Here is an 18,548-nt window from a genome sequence, read left to right as displayed (position 1 = left end):
TGAGAAGTTTTATGGCCTAAAAATCCATGATATTTACAAAAACCTCTTTTCTTCCGTTGTTCCAACGGAGGAGTTTTTGAATTTGGAGGTAGTATCATTTGGCCATCTTTTACCAATAAATCAAATATTTCATCACACTTGGTAATGTCGAATGTATAAGTTTTCTTAGGGAACCTATCATTCTTATCGTTTTCTACTGGGTTTTTTCCATTGGCAGGATTTAGCAGTTTGCAAGCATAAGGTGGCGCTTCTTTCAATTCAGCCAAGTCTATTTCGACTTCTTCAGGGCTATATGAGTCATCGAAAGACTCATCCTCAGCATCCTTGGCTTCGACGTATGCCACTCTTTCTTTCTTATAACTTTTATTTGCCCTAGCTTTTTCTGCCTTCAGGCGTTCGACTTGTCGAACCCTATCTGCTAATTGGGCCATGTCCCTAAGGTATTGGGTATCTAGTTTCTTTCTTATTGAATAATCTAGACCACCTGCAGCCATTTCAACAAGTTCATGCTCTGGGACTGTTGTAAAACACCTTGATTTCAACAGACGGAACCTATTTAAATAATCATCAATTGTTTCTGTGAATTTTCTTTTAACACTGGCCAATTCTTTCAAACTTATCTTAGTTTGACCCATGTAGAATTGCTCATGAAAAAGTCTTTCCAAGTATGCCCATGCATCTATCGAATTTGGTGGCAAAGTAGTAAACCAAATGAAGGCATTTTTTGTCAGCGAACTAGGGAAATACTTGATCCTTAAATCCTCGTTTCCCGCTAAGTCTCCTGCTTCTGTCAAATATCTAGCAATATATTCCACCGTTGACTCGTTCGTTTCGCCTGAAAATTTTGTAAATTTGGGTACCTTAGTGCCCCTAGGCAATTCTGTCTGCATGATATAATCTGATATAGGGGATGTATAGTTTGGACGTCTAAGTCCAGTACTAAGGCCATTATTAGCCATAACCCTTTCTATCATGGCAGTTAAGTTATTTTCTGTAGCCAGATTTTCTCTTCTGACTCTTTGAACAATCTCATCTGGGTGTTCGTTCCTACCCACAATCCTTAATCTGGGTTGCTCCTCCTCTGTTTCTTGTCGAACGGGGACGGTTCTTTGATTTGAAGCTTCTAAGTTAATTATTGGAGTTCCTTCGAACACCTCCGTTCTTCGTGAGGGGCCTACATGTTAGAACAAGATTTGTTCTGATCAATTATCTTAGTTTTGATGATAACAATAATATGAATTTTGCTTAAGATAATATGGTACTCTAATCCAATGCAATTTCCCTTTCAGGAAATATATAAAGAGTACGCATAATTCAGCGCTCAGAAGCTTTGTCTCAAGGGTTCAGCATGCAACATCAGAACATGGTCTGGCAAGACATCAGAAGATGGTCGAAGCAGAATCAGAACATGGGTCTATGGAAGCATCAGAAGAACAAGAGAACAGAAGCACTGAAGTTCTGATGGTATCACGCTCAGAAGCACTTCAAGGTCAGAAGATCAGAAGATGCTATGCACCAAGCTGTTTGACTCTGATGATATTCAAACGTTGTATTCACAAACATCAGATCAGAAGAAAGTACAAGTGGCAAGCTACGCTGACTGACAAAAGGAACGTTAAAAGCTACTAAAGGCTACGTCAGTAGACTCAGCGTGAACAAGGCTCGAGGTAGTTGACAAAAGCGTATAACATTAAATGCGATGCTGTACGGAACACGCAAAGCATTAAATGCATTCAACGGTCATCTTCTCCAACGCCTATAAATATGAAGTTCTGATGAGAAGCAAGGTTAAAGATTCTGAACCAAAACAACTCATATCAACTTGCTGAAACTCTGTTCAAATCTAAACTCAGAATCTTCATCTTCATCAAAGCTCACTACATTGCTGTTGTAATATATTAGTGAGATTAAGCTTAAACGATTAAGAGAAATATCACAGTTGTGATTATCGCTTTTAAGAAGCATTTGTAAACTCTTAGAATTGATTACATTAAGTTGTAAGGAACTAGAGTGATCGTGTTGATCAGAATACTCTAGGAAGTCTTAGGAGTGAACTAAGTAGATTGTAACTAGAGTGATCGTGTTGATCAGTAGACTCTAGAAAAGTCTTAGAGGGTATCTAAGCAGTTGTTCCTGGAGTGATCAGTGTGTGATCAGAAGACTCTGGAAGACTTAGTTGCTGACTAAGTGGAAAACCATTGTAATCCGTGCGATTAGTGGATTAAATCCTCAGTTGAGGTAAATCATCTCTGCGGGGGTGGACTGGAGTAGTTTAGTTAACAACGAACCAGGATAAAAATAACTGTGCAATTTATTTTTATCTGTCAAGTTTTTAAAGCTACACTTATTCAAACCCCCCCTTTCTAAGTGTTTTTCTATCCTTCAATTGGCATCAGAGCGCCGGTTCTAAGGTGCAAGCACTTAACCGTGTTTAGAAAAGATTCAGGAAGAGAAAAACGCTTCAGTAAAAGATGGTTGATGAAAGTGAAAAGTCTACACCTACACCTGCATCTACATCTGGCTCTGCTGAGCAATACAACGGTAACAATGGTTATACTAGACCGCCGGTATTTGATGGTGAAAACTTTGAATACTGGAAAGATAAACTGGAAAGTTACTTTCTGGGTCTAGATGGTGATCTATGGGATCTTCTGATGGATGGTTACAAACATCCAGTAAATGCCAGTGGCGTAAAGCTGTCAAGGCAAGAAATGAATGATGATCAGAAGAAGCTTTTCAGGAATCATCATAAATGCAGAACTGTTTTGCTGAATGCTATCTCTCATGCTGAGTATGAGAAGATATCTAACAGGGAAACGGCCTATGACATATATGAGTCCTTGAAAATGACTCATGAAGGAAATGCTCAAGTCAAGGAAACTAAAGCTCTAGCTTTAATCCAGAAGTATGAAGCCTTCAAGATGGAGGATGATGAAGACATTGAAAAGATGTTTTCAAGATTTCAAACTCTTACTGCTGGATTGAGAGTTCTTGACAAGGGATACACCAAGGCTGATCACGTAAAGAAGATCATCAGAAGCTTACCCAGAAGATGGGGTCCTATGGTGACTGCATTCAAGATTGCAAAGAATCTGAATGAAGTTTCTCTGGAAGAGCTCATCAGTGCCTTGAGAAGTCATGAAATAGAGCTGGACGCAAATGAGCCTCAAAAGAAAGGTAAGTCTATTGCATTAAAATCTAATATCAAGAAATGCACTAACGCTTTTCAGGCCAGAGAAGAAGATCCTGAAGAATCAGAATCTGAAGAAGAAGATGAACTGTCCCTGATCTCCAGAAGGCTAAATCAACTCTGGAAGACCAAGCAAAGGAAGTTCAGAGGCTTCAGAAGTTCAAAGAAATTTGAACGTGGAGAATCTTCTGATGATAGAAGATTTGACAAGAAGAAGGTCATGTGCTATGAATGCAATGAGCCTGGACACTACAAGAATGAATGTCCAAATCTTCAGAAGGAAAATCCCAAGAAGAAGTTTCATAAGAAGAAAAGTCTTATGGCAACCTGGGATGAGTCAGAAGATGATTCAGAAGATGAGCAGGCCAACTGTGCGCTGATGGCGACAGAAGATGATGGATCAGAATCTACATCAGAATCAGATTCTGAAGAGGTATTTTCTGAACTTACTAGAGATGAGTTAGTTTCCGGTCTAACTGAACTTCTGGAACTCAAGTCTAAGATTAGTCTCAAATACAAAAAGCTGAAAAAGCTATTTGAATTTGAAACAAAGAAGCTTGAGTTGGAGAATTCTGAATTAAAAGAAAAACTTTTAAAATTATCCAATAATGTTGGATCCCCTTCTGATTCAGAAAAATCCACTCCTAGTCTAAACCATATTCTGAAAGAATATGATTTAAGTTTCAGGAAGTTCTTATCTAGAAGTATTGGCAGAAGTCAGCTAGCTTCTATGATATATGCTGTGTCTGGAAACAAAAGAGTCGGCATTGGTTTTGAGGGTGAAATCCCATACAAACTTGAACTTGTTGATGAAATGAAAATCACATACAAGCCATTGTATGATCAGTTCAAGTATGGCCACTCCCATGATATTAGGCACACTTCACATGCTCAAAGTTTTCACATAACACACACCAAAAAGCATGTGACACAACCTAGGAAATATCATGAAACTCACATTAAAAATTATCATGCTGTTCCTCCTATTGCTTACAATGTTAAACCCAAGTTCAATCAGAACTTGAGAAAATCTAACAAGAAAGGACCCAAGAAAATGTGGGTACCTAAGGATAAGATTATTCCTATTGCAGATATCCTTGACTGCAAAAAGGACAAAGCACAACATGTCATGGTACCTGGACTCTGGATGCTCGCGACACATGACAGGAAGAAGGTCTATGTTCCAAGACCTGGTGCTTAAGTCTGGAGGAGAAGTCAAGTTTGGAGGAGATCAGAAGGGCAAGATAATTGGCTCTGGAACTATAAAGTCTGGTAACTCTCCTTCCATTTCTAATGTACTTCTTGTAGAAGGATTAACACAAAACCTCTTATCTATCAGTCAATTGAGTGACAATGGTTATGATATAATCTTTAATCAAGAGTCTTGCAAGGCTGTAAATCAGAAGGATGGCTCAATCCTATTTACAGGCAAGAGGAAGAACAACATTTATAAGACAGATCTGCAAGATCTTATGAGTCATAAGGTGACTTGTCTTATGTCTGTTTCTGAAGAGCAGTGGGTCTGGCACAGAAGATTAGGTCATGCTAGTTTGAGAAAGATTTCTCAGATTAACAAACTGAATCTGGTCAGAGGACTCCCTAATCTGAAATTCAAATCAGATGCTCTTTGTGAAGCATGTCAGAAGGGCAAGTTCTCCAAACCTGCATTCAAGTCCAAGAATGTTGTTTCTACCTCAAGGCCATTAGAACTCTTGCACATTGATCTGTTTGGCCCAGTCAAAACAGCATCTGTCAGAGGGAAGAAATATGGATTAGTCATCGTAGATGATTATAGCCGCTGGACATGGGTAAAATTCTTGAAACACAAGGATGAAACTCATTCAGTGTTCTTTGATTTCTGCATTCAGATTCAATCTGAAAAAGAGTGTAAAATCATAAAGGTCAGAAGTGATCATGGTGGTGAATTTGAGAACAGATCCTTTGAAGAATTCTTCAAAGAAAATGGTATTGCCCATGATTTCTCTTGTCCTAGAACTCCACAGCAAAATGGGGTTGTAGAACGAAAGAATAGGACTCTGCAAGAAATGGCCAGAACCATGATCAATGAAACCAATATGGCTAAGCATTTCTGGGCAGAAGCAATAAACACTGCATGCTATATTCAGAATAGAATCTCTATCAGACCTATTCTAAATAAGACTCCCTATGAATTGTGGAAGAATAGAAAGCCCAACATTTCATATTTCCATCCTTTTGGATGTGTATGCTTTATTCTGAACACTAAAGATTATCTTGGTAAGTTTGATTCCAAAGCACAGAAATGTTTCCTTCTTGGATATTCTGAACGCTCAAAAGGCTACAGAGTATACAATACTGAAACATTGATTGTAGAAGAATCAATCAATATCAGGTTTGATGATAAGCTTGGTTCTGAAAAACCAAAGCAGTTTGATAATTTTGCAGATTGTGATATTGATATATCAGAAGTTGTTGAGCCAAGAAGCAACGCATCAGAAGCAGAGCTCCTCAGAAGCAAAGAACCAGAAGATCAAGTATCAGCTTCTCTGGAGGATCTAAGCATTTCTGAAGAACCATCTGTCAGAAGATCATCCAGACTCATCTCTGGTCACTCAGAAGATGTCATTCTTGGAAAGAAGGATGATCCAATCAGAACAAGAGCATTCCTTAAGAACAATGCAGACTGTCAATTAGGTCTTGTATCTTTGATCGAGCCAACTTCTGTTGATCATGCTCTAGAAGATCCAGACTGGATAATTGCTATGCAAGAAGAACTGAATCAGTTTACAAGGAATGATGTTTGGGATCTTGTTCCTAGACCAGATGGATTCAATATAATCGGCACAAATTGGGTCTTCAGAAACAAGCTCAGAATGAGAAGATGAGAAATTCTTACGTATGAGTATCCTTTGATATGAAATTTTTTTTTTAAGAAGTTCTGATAGAAATCAATTAGAAATTGTGATTCAGTTATTACTAACGTTTCAGTGTCTAAGTTGATTCAGAATCTCTATAAAAGCAAAACAGCTGTAACTGGCTATCCAGATGGTAAACACGTGTTCACTATTCCTGGACAAGCGTGCGTGCAGTTGAGGGGACGTCTACTTAGGTAACTGTGCAAATCACGTCTTTTGTCATTATTATCTCTCCTCATGTCACGTAACATTAAATGCTTTTCATCATTTACTCTCTTTCAGTTTTCTTTTTATACTCTTCAAACGTTTCTTTTCCCTCTCATATTTCTCTCTCTCTGCATTCGGTTTCTTTTTCGTCTCTCTCTCTTTTCATATCATAAACCCTAGCAGTTTCCAATTTCTGAAAATTCATCATGAATCCATCGTCAAGCTCTGGGAATCAAGACAATGATAGGAAACAAAAGAGAAAGGCATCTGCTGAACCAGAAACCAAACCTAAAAGAGTTAGGATCTCCTATGACCCTCTCAAAGTGTATCAACCCCTTGACGGTTCCCCTCAATCACCCCCCTCTTCAAAGACCTCCACCACCTCTTCCTCCTCATTCATCCTCTCGGAACCACCTTCTTCACCATCTGATATCTCCTCTCCTTCAACCCTTCCATCAGATATTTCTTCATCTCTCTCATACCCTTTTCCCACCAGAACACCTAATCCCTATAGTGTTGTTCTTCCCGACTCAAGGTTCACTGTCAACCCTCCAACCCCTACCACTCAAACATATCTGGAGCTTTTACATGCTGATGTAAATGGCTGGTTGGAGATTCTAGGTGCTGCTCACCTTAATCATCTGGATGAGTATGCTACAAACAACCTTTGGAATACCTTTCGTCAGGATTTTCTGGATAAGGCTACAGACACTCAGAGAAGGATTATGTCTGAAGCTCCTGGTGTTCGTGGTCTCCGGTTGGAAGTTGGTGAGAGCAGCCATCACCACCTCATCAGGAACAGAAGTGTTCTTGAAAGAAAGATACCAGCAGATGAGTTGGAAGAAGAAAATCTCTGCAGAGACATCGTGGTGTGGAGACCATGGTTTCCTGTGCTGACTGGAGATTTTCAGTGGCTGTTCAACTGGTTCAGAATGAACCCTTCTGAAAAAGCACCTCACATGGTCTTTCCAGTAGTGGTTTATCGTGCTGAAGTTGCTGGTCCTACTCCTCCAACAAACCTAGCAGCTATTCTTCAAGCATTGGAAGATGGAACTTCTGAGCTGCCTGAACCAGAATATGCTAAGGCTACTTCTGAGTCAGACTCAGATGAGGAAATGGAAGATGCACAAGCTGAAGATCTTCCAGAAGATCACCCTGCTGAGATTGCTGTCCCTCTGGGCAGAAATACTGGTGCTTCTTCTTCTGGTGAAACCTCAGCTCTGATGGAGACCTTGGAAACTCTTCATCAGAATCAAGCTATGTTGGCTTCTCGTTTGGACGCGCAAGAAGCAGCCAATGCTGAGTTTCGTTCCTTCATGACAAGGCAAGCTACAAGCACTGACGGGATTCATGATGTTCTTGCGCGGATTTTGCGTAGGCTAGGATCTTAGTCTTTTGGTCTTTGTAGTTTTCTCTCCTTGTTGCATCTGTTTTCCTGCATTCCCTTCTTGTAATCCTTGTTTTGATTATCAATGAAAAAGTTTCTTTGCTTTTACATTCCAGTGATTCTATTTGTCTTATGCATCTGAATCTTTTGAAATATGCTTTTTGATGTTATGACAAAAAGGGGGAGAAGATAAATGATAAATGATTTGATTAAATCTATCAGTTGCTGGGTAAAGCTCCCACACATTAACTAACAAGAACTGCAAGTTCTATATGGTTTAAGTGTTTTGCAGGTATAAAGAAGTGAAGAGAATCTTCAAAGCAAACACAAGAAGCAAAACCATGGAAACTGAAGCAAGCTGAGTGCTGTCAAGCTTCAGAAAATCAGAAGCAAGAAAGAAGAATGAATCAGAAGCACTGATAATAGAATTTGATCCATATTTGTCTATTTATTCTGACAAAATTCTATTTGCTCTGATACATATAATGTTATGGCTCTAATACATTATTTGCTCTGATACATTATTTCAGCCTATATGGCTCTGATTCATATAATGTGTTCAAACATACATTTTATGTTCTAACTCGTTCATGCTGACTTTTGTCGTTTAGTTTTTGTTCTGTAACATTTCAGGATGTAGAGATGCTCAGATGATGCTCTGGTACATTCAACAATGTTCTGATACAAATCTAGCATGAAGTGATGTTGGTAGAAATTCAAAGTTCTGAAGCTATCCGAGGGAAGCAGAAATCAGAAGCTGCGAATGTTCTAAAGATCCAGAAAACTCAAGTTCTGAAGCTGTCCTAAATGGAAGCAGAAATCAGAAGCTGTGAATGTTCAGAAGATCAAAGAAATTCAAGTTCTGAAGCTGTCCTGAATGGAAGCAGAAATCAGAAGCTGTGAATGTTCAGAAGATCAAAGAAATTCAAGTTCTGAAGCTGTCCTAGATGGAAGCAGGAATCAGAAGCTGTGAGTGTTCTAAGGATCTAAAGAAATTCTAGTTCTGAAGCTGTCCAATGGAAGCAGAAGTCAGAAGCTATGAATTCTCTGAAGACAAGAAGCTTATATGATCATCTCTACCGAAATAATCAGGGAAGTCTTTTATTAAAATTCTTCGAGTATTTATTTCAGGGGGAGATTATTTATCTCAGGGGGAGATTGTTAATCTCAGGGGGAGACATATTCATATGCTTATGCTATAGCTGTGTAATTTGTCTTTTGCCGTCTATTCTTTCTGATCGCAAATTCATATCATTTATATATGTTTTTGTCATCATCAAAAAGGGGGAGATTGTTAGAACAAGATTTGTTCTGATCAATTATCTTAGTTTTGATGATAACAATAATATGAATTTTGCTTAAGATAATATGGTACTCTAATCCAATGCAATTTCCCTTTCAGGAAATATATAAAGAGTACGCATAATTCAGCGCTCAGAAGCTTTGTCTCAAGGGTTCAGCATGCAACATCAGAACATGGTCTGGCAAGACATCAGAAGATGGTCGAAGCAGAATCAGAACATGGGTCTATGGAAGCATCAGAAGAACAAGAGAACAGAAGCACTGAAGTTCTGATGGTATCACGCTCAGAAGCACTTCAAGGTCAGAAGATCAGAAGATGCTATGCACCAAGCTGTTTGACTCTGATGATATTCAAACGTTGTATTCACAAACATCAGATCAGAAGAAAGTACAAGTGGCAAGCTACGCTGACTGACAAAAGGAACGTTAAAAGCTACTAAAGGCTACGTCAGTAGACTCAGCGTGAACAAGGCTCGAGGTAGTTGACAAAAGCGTATAACATTAAATGCGATGCTGTACGGAACACGCAAAGCATTAAATGCATTCAACGGTCATCTTCTCCAACGCCTAGAAATATGAAGTTCTGATGAGAAGCAAGGTTAACGATTCTGAACCAAAACAACTCATATCAACTTGCTGAAACTCTGTTCAAATCTAAACTCAGAATCTTCATCTTCATCAAAGCTCACTACATTGCTGTTGTAATATATTAGTGAGATTAAGCTTAAACGATTAAGAGAAATATCACAGTTGTGATTATCGCTTTTAAGAAGCATTTGTAAACTCTTAGAATTGATTACATTAAGTTGTAAGGAACTAGAGTGATCGTGTTGATCAGAATACTCTAGGAAGTCTTAGGAGTGAACTAAGTAGATTGTAACTAGAGTGATCGTGTTGATCAGTAGACTCTAGAAAAGTCTTAGAGGGTATCTAAGCAGTTGTTCCTGGAGTGATCAGTGTGTGATCAGAAGACTCTGGAAGACTTAGTTGCTGACTAAGTGGAAAACCATTGTAATCCGTGCGATTAGTGGATTAAATCCTCAGTTGAGGTAAATCATCTCTGCGGGGGTGGACTGGAGTAGTTTAGTTAACAACGAACCAGGATAAAAATAACTGTGCAATTTATTTTTATCTGTCAAGTTTTTAAAGCTACACTTATTCAAACCCCCCCTTTCTAAGTGTTTTTCTATCCTTCACTACATCCCTAGTAGCCGTCCTAGATGATGGAACTATGTCTTGTACACGTTCTAAAATGGGCCTCTCTTCTTGATTCGAAGGCTGTTTGTCTTTCCTTTTAGGTGGCGTTACTCCCATGAATTCTGCCATTCGATTCATTTGAGATGATATCTTTTGGAAAGTCTCCATGTTTTCTCTATTTGTAGTAGTAACATTTGCCATTAGTGGGCTTAAAACTGAAGTCAATTCTCTGGCCAAAACCCCTACCATATCATGGTTGCTTGCATCCATTTCTTGTCGAAATGCTGCTTGGTTATTTGTGGTAAAGTGAGGCATCTGGGTAGAGAAACCAGTGTTATGTGCACTTCGACCCACTGAACTAACATTTGGTGAAAATGTCGCATTGTTAGTTGGGGCATATATAGGTCCTGCCCCTCGTACGCCTGTTCCATATTGGTATGGCATTCCGTATGGATTATTTGGTCTCCATTCGAAAGCAGAATTCACGCCTTGACCAAACAAATTGTTTGCAGCATTTGTCGAGGCAAACAATACGTCCTCTGCGCTTGTGGATGAGGGTGCGGTTGTCGACGCTGAAACTGGAATAGTCCCTGAGGGTCCTGTATTATTTTCAGGCATAGTCTGGGAATTATCTGCAGGTCTCGATCCATTTGGACCTGTTGCATCTCGTGTTTCTTGAGTAGAAGTCGAATTTGCCGCTCCTGATCCTGAACCTTGTGGGGGATCTTGATTACCCCCTACACTGGCCGTAACGACCATTTTCCTGTTGTACCTTCGTTTGGGAATCGGTTGTGCACTGTTCTTTAATTTACCGTTCCTAAGGTTCATACAAGATCTTGATATTGTCTAGACAAAAATAAAGCAATTGATTAAAACAATCTGCTTGACACTGTCCCACTGGGCGTGCCAATTTGTTTACGGTGATTTCCGGTAAACAACCGCTAGTCTTCCAAACTATAATAAATATGATTTGGTTACTTGCAGGATCGACTAGATTGATCCTAGGACACATAGTCAAGAAGATTGTTATCAATGTTTGTTCGAACCATATTCATTATTTGTCTTCTTCAATAAGCGTTGTTCGATTAAAGAACAAATAGTCTTGACAATCACTTTGTTATATATAAATGTGACTTCAATGGAAAGATAAGTAACATAACATAGAAAATTAAAAGGACAATTGAAACGTAAAGAATCTTAAACTGCAGAAATGTAAAAGACTTTGAAAGTAAATAGCATGAAAGTAATTCGAAAATAAATGACGTTAAAATAAAGATACAGAAATGTAAATGGCAAGAAGTAAACGAAATGCAGTAATTCTGGAAGATAAAAACAAAAGATAATACACATGTATTAAAATGGTGGTGTCATACGTACATTTTCTCAGCGAACTCTTTCTCTTAACGCTTGATACTTGAGTAAATATGTGAGTGATTTGTACAAAATGAACACACAGAATCCTAACATTAAGACTCCTATTTATACTAGTTTCGACCTTAACGGTCCTATACTAATCTGCTGCCACGTTTCTCATCAGAACTTCCAGCGAAGCCATCTGTTATTGAACGGTTACGAAACCGTCTTCGAATTTCAAATCTTCCCGCCTGAGTCCGTTTTCGACGCGTGGCAGTGTATTAAAAACATTACGAAAACACGCTAAGTAGTAATACTTAAATACATATTCTATGAATTTTGTCTAAGTCCCGAAGACATATGCTTTCATTAATCTTTCAGCGTTCACTTATCTTCATCGAACTTAGAAGTCTTTATTTTTCGAAGCATGACCATCAGTAGCCATTCTTTTACTTTTTAAGGGATGGCCATCAGTAACCATCTTTCCTTCGATTCTCAACTCCTTCGAAGGACAAACAATATAAAACGAAATCTTCAGCTAACAAATTGCCCCCAATAAATGCCTGTTTCGAGAATCAACAGAAATAGGCATTTCTTGTCATTATAAGATTTCGTTTTTATGATCCTTGAAAGTTCCAAGACTGCTGACTAGCATCATAATCACTGATAACACTGTTTCCGAAACGTCTTGTCATTTTCAAAGATGTCTTCTCATAACTTACATTCCCACGTTTTAACCTTACTTCCTGATCATTACTCCTACATACTAGGAGTGAAGCTAACTCATTCGACCGCCGTTGGATTAAATCACCAGCCGCCACGTGTCTCTCGGGCTTTACCCAAAAGATTTAAAAAGGTTTCCGTTAAACCTTTAAATACTTGATCTTGTGCCTCTATACCGCCTTTCATTCATCTTCTTCACCAAAAAATTGAAACATCTTCACTCTTTTTAGAATCTTGTTCTTTTAATCAAAAATTTCTCCATGGCTTCATCTTCAAATGTTCTTCAACCCGCTTTGAAGCTCCAATCAACAACACGTTCTGGGGAACGAGAGTTCGTTCCAAACCCTAACACTGAAGAAATACGCGCTATTTACGCTTCCCAGGTAATCATTCCCTTTGAACTCTCTGGAAAAACTCTTGCCTTTATGGGTCCGTTACCGAGTGAAAGTATCCAATCTGTGAATAAATTTTTTCCTGCTTACTACAAGACTAGACCATTAGTTAGCAAAGTTAAGATAGATGAAGACGGTCGCTCTCCTTTAGGCAAATCTGCTAATGTTGAGGAAACTTCAACCGCAACCCCTTTAGCTTTAACCAAAATTAGGTTAAACTATATGACCAATTCTGTAAAAGTGTTTAGGTCAATCCCTTTAGCCAAAGATCCTGACTTGTACTATGCCTGGCTAGAAAAGGTAGAGAAACAAAAAGGATCCTTCTGGAAAACATTAGGAATATACGATTTGATTCAACTGTCAAGAACGGGTTTAGAATACAACCAACCCATGTTAGTAGCAGCGGTTCATTTTGGGGATGCTTCTCACAACACCTTCCATCTCCCATGTGGAATGGTTACCCCCACGCTTTTCGACGTGGCCGCTATTACAGGACTTCGACCAACTGGTGAAACCTTCGATCCCAATGAAATGGATAATGACACTATTGGTTTTAACGATTCGCAAGTCACTTATACGGCATTCATCCAGAAGCATCATATTACCACTGAAGCGACAGTATCTGATGAAGAGCATATTGCTTTTCTAGCATTATGGCTTTCACGATGTGCCTTCTGTTCAAGGTCTATCCAAGTTGCGAAAAGGTACCTTTGCATGGCTAATCAATTGCATGCTGGGAAAAAGCTCAACCTCAGCCAACTACTTCTAGGGTCTCTTTATGAAAACCTTAGTGAAGCTGCAAACCTTACCAAGAATTTCAAATCTGGTAGTTTACTTTACGCTGGTCCTTTCTGGCTATTGCAACTGTGGCTTAATGCTACATTCGAAACTCATCTTCCCTTTCGAGGAGATGTCAATGAGGAGGATAGCACAATCAAAATTCGAACTATAGAGGGGACCAGGTTAGCTTACCTAACTCCAAAAGAGGAAATGGGAAAGCTTCATGAACATTTCCTGGCGTATTCGATGATGTTTGCTCGGCGTGACCAGTTCGATCCTTCTATGGCCCCATTTGTACACAGAACAATAGGTCCTGAATGGTTTACTCGAAAATTTCCACCATCATCTCAGGATCAACAAACTGAATCTATGGAAATTTGGGAAGCCTTTCTGACTCCAAGATTATTTTCCCACCGTCTTCGACCATCAAAGGGTCAATGTATCCTCATGTGTTATCAACCAAATTTGGTCTCGAGACAGTTTGGGCTAACTCAAATAACACCCAAGTGCTTATATGAGAAAAGGAACCATATGTGTTTCCACACTTTGTATTTGACTGAAGAAGAATGTGAACAAAAAATCGACAAATACGTTGACGTCACCAATCTTTCTCCTATTCCTTTTGAACCTTCTTTTTACTCTACACCAGATTTTCATCAATGGTGGACAGAGTATTATAGCTCTCAAATTTTTGATGCTGATAGCCTTGCTCAGGAACTAACTGCAGCTTTCAATGATGTGCAGGAGAACTTCCAAAAAGGTACTTCCACTCATATTAAAGAAATCCAAGCTTTTCAAAAATTCTTTGAAACTATCTATAGGCCTGATGATCTTAGTCGGACCGTTTGTAAGGCTGCAGTTACTTTGCGCGAAAAGTTTTCCGCCAAACTAAATAAGTTGAAATTGCCCTCGTATGTTCGACCAGAACTACGTTATGAAGTGGCTTTCAAACTCAATCCTCCAAAATTCCCCCCACTACCAAGTGCTGATTTTGGTGTGGCTCTAAGTCCTCCTTTCCCAGACTGGTTCGTGTGTGGGAATGCTCTCAAAATTCTTCAAGAGAGTACCAAAAAACGCGCTGAACGAGTGGTTCCGACTAAGCATACCTTGGATACTTTCAAAGGACATCTTCATATAGATCTTAAATATGTTCGTGTCCTGACTCCAATACCTGAAGGTCTGGATTAAGACAATCTTTTCGACTGACTTATCTTTTCTTTATTGATATACTGATTTCAGTCTCAACTACAGCTGTTGCACGAAGGAGGAAGATTAAGGAAGCTTCTGCCCCAAAAGACTCTGGGACATCTAAAAGCAATAAACCAAGTGGGAGTGACTCCCTCGTCACTGATAAGAAGCCCACGGTACATACTTATCTCATACTCTCAATCTTGTACAATCTGTGATTAGTACTCATCTTTCTCATTTTCCACTTGCCAGAGTTCGAAACCCCCAACGGGTTCGAAGCGTAAAGCTTCTTCGACCACTGGTTCGGATGGCGAAGATAAATCCCCTCCTCAAACTAGACAAGGACAGAAGAAAAAACACAAAGCTGTTACCCCTTCAAGAAAAGGGAAAAGGGCAAGTCCTTCCAAAGCCGTTTCTCCTGGTGATAAAGCGTCCTCTGAAGAGTCTCCTTTGAAATCTGCTAGTAATGCTTTCGTTGTGGAAAGCCATAATTCAAGTCCAGACAATATTCCACCCAAGGTATTTTGGGTTTGTCCCACATATTATCTTGTGATTTTAACTAAATAATTGTACTGACATTTTACCTTGTTATTGCAGGATGATGCTGGCACTGCTACTTCCGGTTTTAAAGACCCTGGCCTCACCATTGATGTTGACAAACTTTATGGTAATTGTCAAACTTTAACTTTCGTTAACTAAACTCCTCAAAAGTTTATTTTTATGACTAACTTTGCTCTGTTTAACATAGGTACCTCTCAAAATCAAACTCGTGTTCTTTCGCCAGTCTTTGAAGACGTTAGGCCAATTGCTACCATATTGCCTAATGAACCAGTCGAAGAAAGCCACTCTACTGACGAATCCCCACCTACCCGTCAAGGCAAAAATTTGGAAGAGGATCATCCATTCTCAGGAAGCGACAATGTGAACCAGCAATCACATGACAACGAAGATTCTGCGTCGGAGAAAGATGCTATGGAAGAGATTTCTCAGCCTGAAAAACCAGTTTCTCATGGAACTTCGACTCTTGACGCAAAAACCATTCCTGAGACGATTTCGACGCCTGCCCCTGCAAAGCTTACTCCTTCAGAGCTTGAACAACTTAAGCAAACTGATCCTCTTAGTTTCTTAAAGGCCATTATGAATGTGAATACTCCTTCGCCTCCGGAGCTTAATGTCTCACCAGCTGTAACTGCAGACTCTAGTGACAAGGAAGATATTCCCAGTCTTCTTCGACAAATAAAAGAAAGATTCTTTGGGGTCAATCTTGTAGATGTTCTCAACCGGGACCCTATTAAGAGCCACAACTTAAATCAACTTCTAAAGAAAGTAGATTTGCTTCAAGTTTCCACAGAAGTTTCAGAGGTAATTGTTCTGCTGGGCTCTCTACTCGAGCAACTCCAAGCTAACATCCTTCGAAGGCAAAATGTCGAAAAAGAGCTATCTGAGACAAAGGCCTCTCATGACTCTTCATGGAATTCTGCTATGGACGCAACGAAACAAGGTGAGGCCCTCAGGCTCAAACATTCAGAAAATCAGAAGGCCATTGATGATTATGAGAAGAAAATCGGCTCTTGGAAACAAGAAATCAAAGTACTCGAGGGCAAGATAAAGGAGGCTGAAAGTTGTCAAGCAGTCCTACAAAAGTCTAATCAACAAGACTTGCTCGAAGTGGTGCAGTCAGGAATGAAACATTTCGAGACTGCACAAAAGTTAGTGCCAGAAATCGAAAGGTTGAAGAAACACCGGGCACTAATTGAACTTCGCATGTCTTCATGGGAGACTCAATATTTGAAGATCAAAAAGGATCTCCCTGAGGATTTCAACTAGATGTTTTCGATCTTGTTACTTATTGCACCTTTATTTTGTAATCGAGACCACTGTAGACATATAATATTTGTACGCTTAACGAATTTCTCTTCGATTTGCATATATGGTTTGCATTCATAGGTGCTGTATTGATGGAAATAAGCGGATTTGAAGTCGGATGATGCATGCTGAAATAGGTTATAAGAGAGTTACGGATTTGATGAAGAAGAAGATGATTTTTTGGGCAAGAGGAGAGTACCATGGCAGCATGAATGTTGTGTTAACCTCCATTTGATCCAAGGTGAGTTCCATAGTTAGAACTTGGAGTATGAATTGGGATTTATGCATGATTAAGGGTTTAGATAGTTCTCAATACCATGCATGTGGATTTAATCTGTTAAATATCTAATCTTTTGATGCAATTGTATGATATGAACTGTTAATATATGATGGGATTCGTATTTGGATTGTTGGGGAACCTAGGGATGAGTTAGAACACTATTGGAACTTGTTTTATGCAAGAAAAGTGTGATTTTTGCTTCTGGTTCAGTAAGCAATCGATTGCAAGGGTCAAGCAATCGATTGCACTGTGAAAATTTGGCATTCTGCGCTTCTGGTTCAATGAGCAATCGATTGCACACCAGTGATTGCACCTGACAGAAAATCATCCCTTTACTGTTTCGACCATAATTGGAGTTCCGTAACTCAGAATTGGGTGCCGTCGAAGGCATTGGAAAGCTAACGGAAATGGCTACAAGATGCTTAAGCTTACACAACATTGTCATACTTTTAAGTACTAATTAAGTCCATGTGAATATTCTTGTATCGTGGTTACTAAACAATAGTGCTTGGATAATCGTATTGTTAATCATTTTAAATGCCTTGGTGCATAAATCTACCTCCAACTGGGTTCTAGGGATCATGGAATGAGTGGTAATGTAAATCAAAGTTATCCACGTTCACTAAAGACGTTGAGGTCTTATAGCTTGTGAAGCTAAGCATGTGAACCAAGAGGCGATGAGGTCTTACAACTTGGTGTAACTTGTGTACGTCGATTAACAAAATATGAATATGGTAAGGTGAACCTTAGGATACCTAGGCCAAGAGACATGAATGGATGGTAGCCTAATATTCCTTTTTCCTATCAAACAACAGCTTTCTAAAATCCTACAATCTAATGGTGTAGTAAGTATGAGACGAGGGGTTAGAGGACAGACAAAAGGACAGTAACTGCGAGTAGGCACGTTACATATATGTTGGCTACTTCTTGTGAAGAAATTACAAGGATGCCCCTGTGCCACATATATTGCGGGCATTCTCGGGCTTTGGTCTCGGGAATGGGTCGGCTCCTTAGTTCAGGAGTATTCTTCGGGGATGAACTCCTAGGGATGTGTACCTCACCTTCTCCTTTTGTTGTTTCCTTATGGGTGAATTTCTATGTGAGATTTGGACCCAGGAAATTGGACGAGTTGAATCTTTGTAGCGATTCAATGTCGGTTCCATGGTTCTCTATAGTCATATGAGTTACTTACCATGTAGATTGAAAAGGGTGATTTGGGGTCTTGTTTCGAGGGCAGATAGGCAGGTAAACCCAGAAGACCAGACCTTGAGGGTAGCTCCCGAAAGAAGGTTGGCAGGTAAACCCGGAAGACCTATTCTGGAGGAAACATGTACCTAATATCCGAACATGTGATATGTTCTCAGAATATCTAATCAAATGGTCAGTGGACATTCAATCGTGGTGCTACGAGTTGACATGCTTTCCTGTACTGGATAGTGAGGAAACCTTAGGATCTGACATGGATCTATAGTTGATGTATGTACCCTGTAGAGCCGAGAGAACCCATAAGATAGGCGAACTCACTGAGATTTAGTAATCTCACCCCATTCATCTTATTATTTTTCAGGTACCGTGCAAGATCGAGTTTTGCTAGATGCTTGGATCAAGAGCTTTTGACCGGATGCCGTGAAGACTGTGCCTGATCATTTCTTCCGTTGTGTATTATTATCATTGTGTAGACATATCAATTGTATCCATCTTCGAGATGATTTTGAAATGTATGCATCTTATTTTATGACTCCTGACTTTTGTATGTACTCAGTACCAGTTATTAGTATTTTGCTAATAT

The sequence above is a fragment of the Vicia villosa genome, linkage group LG2, assembly GCF_029867415.1.
Source record: "Vicia villosa cultivar HV-30 ecotype Madison, WI linkage group LG2, Vvil1.0, whole genome shotgun sequence".
Taxonomy (NCBI): domain Eukaryota; kingdom Viridiplantae; phylum Streptophyta; class Magnoliopsida; order Fabales; family Fabaceae; genus Vicia; species Vicia villosa.
Note: the sequence above shows the minus strand (reverse complement) of the source record.